The sequence below is a fragment of the Aphelocoma coerulescens genome, chromosome 12, assembly GCF_041296385.1.
Source record: "Aphelocoma coerulescens isolate FSJ_1873_10779 chromosome 12, UR_Acoe_1.0, whole genome shotgun sequence".
Taxonomy (NCBI): Eukaryota; Metazoa; Chordata; class Aves; order Passeriformes; family Corvidae; genus Aphelocoma; species Aphelocoma coerulescens.
The window spans coordinates 35,212-43,090 of NC_091026.1; the positions used below are offsets into that span (position 1 = coordinate 35,212).

General features: G+C 48.4%; 1 long non-coding RNA gene across 3 annotated transcripts; it reads right to left on the minus strand.

Moving 5' to 3' along the window:
• Positions 1 to 5,298: 5,298 nt before the first annotated feature.
• Positions 5,299 to 7,649, minus strand: LOC138117568 (uncharacterized). Of its 3 annotated transcripts, none has more exons than XR_011154717.1 (6): positions 7,573 to 7,649; positions 7,323 to 7,402; positions 7,139 to 7,241; positions 6,682 to 6,722; positions 6,041 to 6,577; positions 5,299 to 5,552 (listed from the first exon to the last, which is right to left on the minus strand). It is a non-coding gene; the product is annotated as an uncharacterized lncRNA (long non-coding RNA). The 3 variants fall into 3 exon arrangements; XR_011154716.1 differs by lacking the exon at positions 5,299 to 5,552 and adding an exon at positions 5,687 to 5,753; XR_011154718.1 differs by lacking the exon at positions 5,299 to 5,552 and adding an exon at positions 5,687 to 5,753 and having other exon boundaries at positions 6,682 to 6,847.
• Between the last annotated feature and the right edge of the window lie 230 nt (positions 7,650 to 7,879).

Genomic DNA, 7,879 nt, shown 5'->3' on the forward strand with positions numbered 1-7,879 from the left:
TAGGAAGAAGTAAATACTTATTAGTTATAGTAGACCATCTAACGCATTTTGTCGAAGCATTTCCCACAGCAAGGGCAACAGCACAGACAGTGGTCAAAGTTCTATTAGAAAATATTATCCCTAGATATGGAATAATTGAGACTATTGACTCCGACCGAGGACCCCACTTTGTATCTAAAATCATCAAAGAAGTAATGGGAATTATGGGAATAAAGTGGGAATATCATACCCCCTGGCATCCCCAAAGTTCAGGACGAGTAGAAAGAATGAATGGGGAAATAAAGAAGCAATTGACAAAGCTTATGCTTGAAACCAAGTTGTCGTGGGTGAAATGTCTACCATTAGCTTTGTTAAACATACGGACTCAACCAAGATCTGACATGGGAATCTCCCCTTTTGAGATGCTGTATGGAATGCCTTATAATATGGGGGAACCTCAAGATCACCCAAATTTAAGAGACCAAAACATGAATCATTACATTATTACCTTAATGAAATATAGAGAAGAATTATGGAAAAAGAGCATGATAACTCAAAGGCCCCCGCTAGAACTTAAACTACATCGAATTCAACTATTTAATTACACCCACGATTATTGTATTCAAGTGTCCATCATACCCCGAATCACGTATCATCCTAGTGAATACATGTACCAACAACACACCACAGCAGATCATCACCTAGTAAAAAGAGAACCTTTTATTGCATTAACCATAGCAACCCTTCTCACTATAGGAGGAGTTGGGGCAGGAACTGGAGTAGCATCCTTAGTCACCCAGCAAAAAGAATTAAGAGCACTAAGGGTCTCAGTAGATGAAGATCTAAGCCGAATAGAACAAGCAATTGATGGCCTAGTAAAATCAGTAAGATCTCTATCAGAAGTAGTCCTACAAAATAGGAGGGGATTGGACTTATTATTCCTTCAGCAGGGAGGACTGTGTGTAGCACTCAAAGAAGAATGCTGTGTTTATGCAGACCACACTGGGGTAGTGATAGACACCATGACTGAACTAAGAAAACGGCTAGAACAACGGAAAAGAGAAAGAGAGGCACAACAGAGCTGGTATGAATCCTGGTTTAATCATTCACCCTGGTTAACCACTTTGTTATCTACCATTGCAGGGCCTCTAATTCTGTTAGTCCTAGGACTCACATTTGGGCCGTGTATATTCAATAAGCTGATCTCCATAGTAAAAGGGCGCTTAGAAGTAGCACATTTAATGCTCCTTAGGGCTAAATACCAGCAGATACCAGAAAATCATGAAGAAGAAATGTTAGAATTAGCTAAACAAGAGCTAAAAAGATTCAATGAACAAAAATGAACAAGAGAAAAAGGGGGGATTGTAATAAATAAGGGTATTTTGTTCATTGAAAACAGCTGACACAGGCCACAACGTACATAACAGGAAATGTCTTAACAAATCCATATGTAAAGGTTGTAAGTGCTGTAAGTGTACTATTGTTTAAGCTCCAGGAAGAAAAGCAGGGGATACTAACTGACCAAATAAGGAAAGGGTCACCCAGAGGGCACTTGAAGAAGACTACTTGCCTTCAGCCATCGACCACCAGAAGGCAGAAAACGACCCCCTAGCAACAAGCTCACACATGCGTAGAGTACTCCCTTAAAGATAAGTTAATAGGAAATGATCCTGCATAAAAGAAGGACTGAAATTTGCAAACCCCTGCGGCAGTCGGTGGAGCGGGGACTCCCCTGTCGCCCAGCGCTGATTTTGCTTATGCCTTGCTTGCTGTAATTAATAACTTCTCTAATTTGATTAAACCTCCTTGTCTGCCTCCGTCAATCACAGAGGGGACAAGGATTATCTCAGAGGCTGCTAAATCATTCATTATTTAAAGCCGTGGCTCAGTTAAAGAGCAATACCAATTAAGCTCCTGGATAAAAAGCCTGGGAGATCGGGGTTGGGTTTTTTTCCATTGTTCCTTTCGGTGGCTTTTTGCAAGCAAACTATGAAGCGGACAAGCCGCAAGCGTGCTACAGCGCCCCTTGCTGGGACTCGCTCCGGGCTGGCGCTGTTCCACGGTGCGAGGGGACCGGAAAAGCCACGCGACCCACGGAACCGGCGGCACTCGCCGCCCGAGGACGGCCCCGCGCTCCCGGAACCGGGAGGAGCGCGGCTCGCGGCACGGAAGCGGCTCCTCCGGCAGGCGGGGGCGGCCCCGCGCCGGGAGACCCCTCCCGCCCCCGGCGCCTGCTGAGCGGCACTGGCGCCGGGCCGAGGGGGACCCGGCGGCGCGCGGCTCGCGGCACGAAAGCGCCTCCTCCGGCAGGCGGGGGCGGTCCCGCGCCGGGAGACCCCCGCCCGCCCCCGGCGCCTGCCGAACGGCACCGGCACCGGCACCTGACCGAAGGGGACCCGGCGGCGCCCGAGCCCCGCGCACGGACGGCACGGAGCGGGCGGGACGACCCGGGGCGGCGCGGCTCCGTGCCGCATCTCCCGCCTGCCGGCCCGGCGGCGCTCACCTCGGCTCCGCGCGGCTCGGACCGGCGCGGCTCCGTCGGTCCGTGTCGGCGGCCCAGCCCCCAAATTCCCACTCCTCCTCAGAAATTCCCCAGGGGCCGGGAGTGCTCCCGCGCGAGACATTCGGTGCCGGGGCATGGCCGGAAGCGACCTCAAATGCGGTGGCACGCTCCGATTCAAACCTTTCAAATGCTGGAAAAGACGGAGTTTCTTTCAATTTAACCCCTGAAACTGAGGCAACGGGGGGTGTTCACCTCAATTCAAACCAATACAATGGTAAATAAATAAATGTGTTCTCCCTTTCTATTTAATGGTCTAAGATACCAGAAAGAGAGGAGTTTTCCTCAACTCTCAAATGATGGGGAAAGGGCGATTGTTACCTTCATTAAAACCCTCAAAAAGCAGGGGCAGCAGGGCTTCCCCCTCAATTTAGAACTTAGGTTGATGAAAATGGAGGGGTTACCCTCAATTCAAACCCATAAAATGGTAACATCTGTGCTTTCCCCTTCCATTTTAAATGGAAGTGGGATCCCCTCGTTCAAACACAGACAATAATGAAGGAGGAGTTTCTTCCCTCCATTTAAACTCCTTTTGTTCTCGTAATCCCCATTTTTTCTGAGGGCACGGGGGGAGGGACTGGCAAGATGAAATCAGAAGGGAAAAATAGAAAGAACCCCCCCCGCAAACCCACTCACCGGCTCACCTGCTTAGCTGCAGCTGCCTGGCGCCTCCTTTGGCAATGCTCCGCATCTAACTGCATCCGAGTGCTCCCCCAGACCCTGTGAGATGCTCTCACCGTCCTTTCGTGAGAGACCCCCCCAGCACCTCACCGTAAGCCCCTCTCCTCCAACATAGCCCTGCAAAAGTGAGCTGAGGTAACCCCTCCTAAAACAGGCCCCGGCAGGAGCCGCCCTCTCCTCACCGTCACAGCTCACACCTGGGGCTGCTCTGCCCCCTCATCATTCTCACGGCTCACACCTGGGGTTGTTGCCGGTCCAAGTGTGAGGGCAGGTGCAGAAAGGATTTGCTGCTCCTTCCCTGGACGGCTCATTGTCTGCACCTGACACGCTGAGGCACCGGGCTTTCCTTTCCATAGATAATAGATAGTTGATGCCAGGTGCAGGTAAACTGTCAGGGTTGGTTTTTGAAATATTTTTTTAAACTAGAAAGTGTTCCATAAGTATGCATGTGACTTTTGAGATTTGATATACGAGACTTGTTGAGCTTTTGACGGGGTACCCTTCCTTCTCGGACCGGGGTAACGGAGCAGAGGAGGCTGCTGTTCTGCTAAGTTCTTTATTTCATAGTCTCATAGTTTTCTTGAAGGCAGAGTTCAGAGGGGGTTACATGATAAAGCCAAGCAGCAACAGCAGGCAAAAACAGCCTCTTCTATATGTTCTATATGCTCCATATACTCTATATGCTTTATATACTATACACACTATACATGATACACTCTATACAATGTACTATACACTCTATATTTTTTTCTTACGGAAGTGTGGATTATATTTGTTAACTGACCAATAAGATTAATACACGATTCTAGTTTTTCTTAACCTATCCTGGCCTGATTCTAACAGTCGTAAGCCTTACACAAGTACTACATAGGTATTACACAGATTTGCGTATGCAGTTTCTATCGGCTCTTATTGTTTATGTGAACAGTCTATCTAAAAAATATGAACAGTGTAATTCTATCTATATTTTGTCTAAAGTAAAGAATTCTGTGAAAAGGTAACACTGCTGCAGCAAGAACTGTGTTTAAGGTCTCTGCTACAGCTTTTTAATGTTGAAGGCACTTAGCATATATTTCTACTGAAGTTAAAAATCTATGTTTCTATTTCACTTTGGTGTGGCTTCATGTATCTCAGCCTGTCCAAAGGTTTAAATTCAATCCCCGTGCTTTGGCTTCCCTCTGGGCCTGAGTCCAGAGGAGCTTTTGCTCCGACAGAGACTAAATCTCTTGCCGGTTTTAGAGTACTGCATTGAAAGTCTGTGCGCTTTCTCTTCTTTCCCTGTTCTGAGCGAGTTCTTTGGAACTTCTTTCTTCATTGAATTTTTTTATTTACACTTCAGCAAAATGTGGAAATAACGTATACAAACACAAGTACGAATACAATCCATATACCTGCTGGCAAAAGTCCAATTTACACACGGAGCAATACATGGAAATTCAGTGGCAAACACCAATACAGAACAATACAGGGCAATGCAAGCCAAATACATATCAACACAATAAAACAATGCTACTGTTTCTGGAAAGTTTATTACATTTTCTTTTATTGTTATAAGAAACCCAAAACAGCAACATGTAGAGAACATAACAGTCATCCACCACCCACACCTCCTTTAGCTTACACACAAACCCACCCTTGCTCTCATCTTGACCGCTCCACTAACCCTCGGCGTTCTATGGGAATGTGGTTCCCAGGAGCCTCCAAATCATCCTGCCTCACAAAACCCCATCGCCGGCACGGTCCGCACCCAAACCTTGGCGATGAACGTCGCCTCGCAGACCGGCCAGGACCGAAGGAAAAAAAACCTGGGGGGGGGGAACAAACCTGGCTGGGGTTTGTTGCAGTGGGGATACTGCAACACGCCTATATCAAACCAGGAGTCCCGTGGAAAGGAAATATATATGGACGGATTCTTGCTAGATGTTTCAGAGATGTTTATTTCCCCAGCCGCAGGGCCGGGGCTCTGCTGAGGGACTCTTACAGTCGGGACCCGAGCTGCTTTGCCCGTGCAGGGGAACACAAACCAACCAATGGGGAACGAGGCTGAGCAGGGGCAGGGAAACCCCGTGCCTCCCCTCAGGGCTACATGGCGGGGGAGGAGACCCCAACATCTCACCCGTTTTATTTTAATAAAAGGAGAATGAAGACAATTGGTCCACCTCAGGGACCTGAGAGACAACATGAGGCGGTCAGTGAGGGGCCGAAGGCTAGGAGTTATCTCCACACTAGGCCCATAAATTTTCTACCCAAAACCCCATAGAAATGATATGAACCTTTAAGTTTTATAACTGTTCTTCTTAACCATTACCCTGCCAGGGCAGGGCAGCTCCAACTGCAAAGAGCACATGGACAAGGTGGTGCGCCGAATATAAGCAAAGACAACAAGACGGCTTGAGATAACTCTCTGGAAGATTAATTCTTGAGCCCGATATGCTTTAAGGCAACAAAACCTACAGAACTACCACAGTCACGTGAGGAGGGTCTAATATGCTCCATATAGAAGTCTAAGGGAATAGGATGTGAACAGAAGGCACTACCAAAAGTGAGAAGGAAGATGGATGAGAACATCTCCTGCACTTCCTCTGGTCTCAAAAAGTAAAAATGTAAAGATGCTGGAATAAGCCCAATCTGGGAAAGTACACAAGGAGAGACACCCCCTCCCCCCCCCCCCCCCCGCTGCCAATACGGCCCAGAACAATGCCGATAAAGCATCAAGACATAACAAAGCCCTAGGACACGGAAGAGGGTGGACACAAACTACACAACATAGACACAAACTACGTAACATAGAGAGAAGTTAAAACTGCCCAGTAGTTTCACCTGATGGACCCAAGATTCCTGCTGCAAGATGAGCCAGAAAGTGATGATGCCAAAGGAAAGACGGCTCTATGGCAATAGCACGTGACAGTGAAACAACTCCTTACGAGAAGTTAGTGCCAAAGCTGTTAAGAGGATGCTCAAGAAGTTCAGTAGGCCTAGAGAAAGAGGTGATGACTGCTGGGCGATCGCTCTGGACCCAAAGGCAGGCTCCTCAGGCAAAAAGATCTGCGATGACATCAAGACTCAAAGCACAAAGCTTGCAAAAACATGGGTATGGAACTGCTCTGCCCGGCAAAGGGTCAGGTGATGCTAAGGAGAAACCCTCTCCCTTTACTTCCAAGGGGCCCATCCCACTACAGCCCTCTCCTCTAAGCTAACTTCAGATTGCCTCCTGTGATTCCAAAGGTTTTTCCCTTCTCCCAACCACCAGTCCCAACACTTAGCTTTCAGAGATGAGAGGAAAAAATCCATCCTCAACAGAAAAGAACACGTGGGCGCTGTGGACATCAGTACATTCCCTGTAGTCTGCTTTGGAGGCTGAAAAAATTCAGAAAGAAACTTCAGACTGCGATGAGATGTCCCAAAAATGACCCCTTGTGCAACGCCCCCCTCCCTCGTAACTGCAAAGGCTAATCGCTTACCGGCCGTTTCCAAACTTCGGCTCCACACTGGCTCATGGTACCTAAGACGACAAAACAGAAAACATGACTATCACCCTCCAGAAGATTAATCCCCAGGGCTCCTCTACACTGCTGCCCTGGCGCACCTCAAATCTTCATCCGACTCTGGAGGGGGCCTGGACAATACCTGCAAAGTGAAAAGGTACATGCTTGGCACCTCAAAGGACTAAGGCAAAAGACCTGTGACATGAGATGCACAAAAGACAGAGAACGCACAATAGACAGGTGACACGTACCAGGCCTGCTCTGCCCTGCGCACCTCGGCACTGTGATCAAAAGCAAGACTTAAGCTTTATGGGGCCTAAGGGGTCCCTTCTTGGGTATCCCCACCTCCAAATCTGACTCAAAAATATCTCCGGTGAGTGCCAACTCGACACCCCGCTTTCATCCCCTCTGTGGGTCACAGGTCTCAACTTACCTCTTGGATGTCTGGGGATGTCAATCTGCCTCGGGTGCAAAAGGCGGCCGCCTCACCATGCAGGCAGCTGGTGCCTTCACCGGGCTGGTTATCTCTTAGTCAGCTACAATAAACAAAACCAAACAAACATCAGTATATGAGCTTAGTGGCACCTCAGCCAAAACCCATCAATTCTGCCACTCACTGTCTCCTAAAAAGGCTGGAGTCCTCAGGCCACACGCTCTGGCCGCGCTCCAAGGCCAACACCATCGTTGTAGGGTATACCTGAGTTGAGTGGAGACAAGGTGATGTAGCATTGCTAAAACTTGAGCAGACCCGCGCTCCCCCTCCCTCCCCAACTTATTGCAACTCCTCAGCCATTGCCAAAGGCAACCTGGAGGGTACCCTCACATAGAAAAGGTAAAGGCTTCATCACAGAGTCCCATGATACTCACAGAGTACTAACGAGGGCAGCGAGACAGGTCCGTCGGCCGGACGGTGAGGGGTACGGCATAAGACAGTGGGACAGCCTGAAACACACAAATGACAATGGATGCTTAGAGCTGTACCAGAACTTAGCACCCAAGGAATAACATGTGGTTCTTTCCACCAATGACTTCTTACCTCATTCACTTGACCTTCACTGCTGGGATCTGGCTTTACCTCCTAAGAACAAAGACAAAGAACAATGCCGTAACAAAGCCACCATTTATGTTTGCCCTGCAAAGACAAACAGTGACCGACCTTCATGTGGGAACCCCC